The following is a 1,263-nucleotide window of genomic DNA, read 5'->3' as shown; positions in this document are numbered from 1 at the left end:
ATTTACATGGAAGAAGCATCTGAATTCCTACAATTGGAGCAAACAATTTTGAGCTTAAACCTCAATTAGTTTCTCTAATGCAACAAAACTGCAAGTTTCATGGACTTCCATCTGAAGATCCTTTTCAGTTCTTAACTGAATTCTTGCAGATATGTGATACTGTTAAGACTAATGGAGTAGATCCTGAAGTCTACAGGCTCATGCTTTTCCCTTTTGCTGTAAGAGACAGAGCTAGAGTGTGGTTGGACTCTCAACCCAAAGATAGCCTGAACTCTTGGGATAAGCTGGTCAAGGCTTTCTTAGCCAAGTTCTTTCCTCCTCAAAAGCTGAGTAAGCTTAGAGTGGATGTTCAAACCTTCAGAAAGAAAGAAGGTGAATCCCTCTATGAAGCTTGGGAGAGATACAAGGAACTGACCAAAAAGTGTCCTTCTGACATGCTTTCAGAATGGACCATCCTGGATATATTCTATGATGGTCTGTCTGAATTAGCTAAAATGTCATTGGATACTTCTGCAGGTGGATCCATTCACCTAAAGAAAACGCCTGCAGAAGCTCAAGAACTCATTGACATGGTTGCTAATAATCAGTTCATGTACACTTCTGAGAGGAATCCTGTGAGTAATGGGACGCCTCAGAAGAAGGGAATTCTTGAAATTGATACTCTGAATGCCTTTTTGTTTCAAAACAAAATATTAACTTAGCAAGTCAATATGATTTCTCAGAGTCTGAATGGAATGCAAGCTGCATCCAACAGTACTCAAGAGGCATCTTCTGAAGAAGAAGCTTATGATCCTGAGAATCCTACAATAGCAGAGGTGAATTACATGGGTGAACCATATGGAAACACCTATAATCCCTCATGGAGAAATCACCCAAATCTCTCATGGAAGGATCAACAAAAGCCTCAACAAGGCTTTAATAATGGTGGAAGAAACAGGTTTAGCAATAGCAAGCCTTTTCCATCATCCACTTAGCAACAGACAGAGAACTCTGAACAAAATACCTCTAATTTAGCAAACTTAGTCTCTGATCTATCTAAGGCCACTGTGAGTTTCATGAATGAAACAAGGTCCTCCATTAGAAATTTGGAAGCACAAGTGGGCCAGCTGAGTAAAAGAATCACTGAAATCCCTCCTAGTACTCTCCCAAGCAATACAGAAAAAAATCCAAAAGGAGAGTGCAAGGCCATTGATATCACCATCATGGCCGAATCCAAGGAGGAAGGGAAGGACGTGAATCCCAAGGAGGAAGACCTCCTGGGAC

At 40.8% G+C, this 1,263-nt stretch overlaps 1 non-coding gene across 1 annotated transcript; it reads right to left on the bottom strand.

The window, feature by feature from the left end:
* Positions 1-332: 332 nt before the first annotated feature.
* Positions 333-440, bottom strand: LOC148550812 (small nucleolar RNA R71). The gene has a single exon (XR_015892951.1). It is a non-coding gene; the product is annotated as a small nucleolar RNA R71 (small nucleolar RNA).
* Positions 441-1,263: the final 823 nt, after the last annotated feature.

The sequence above is a fragment of the Arachis ipaensis genome, chromosome B7 (genome assembly GCF_059453495.1).
Source record: "Arachis ipaensis isolate K30076 ecotype BB chromosome B7, ASM5945349v1, whole genome shotgun sequence".
Lineage (NCBI taxonomy): Eukaryota > Viridiplantae > Streptophyta > Magnoliopsida > Fabales > Fabaceae > Arachis > Arachis ipaensis.
Note: the sequence above shows the minus strand (reverse complement) of the source record. Positions and strands in the feature narration are given on the sequence as shown.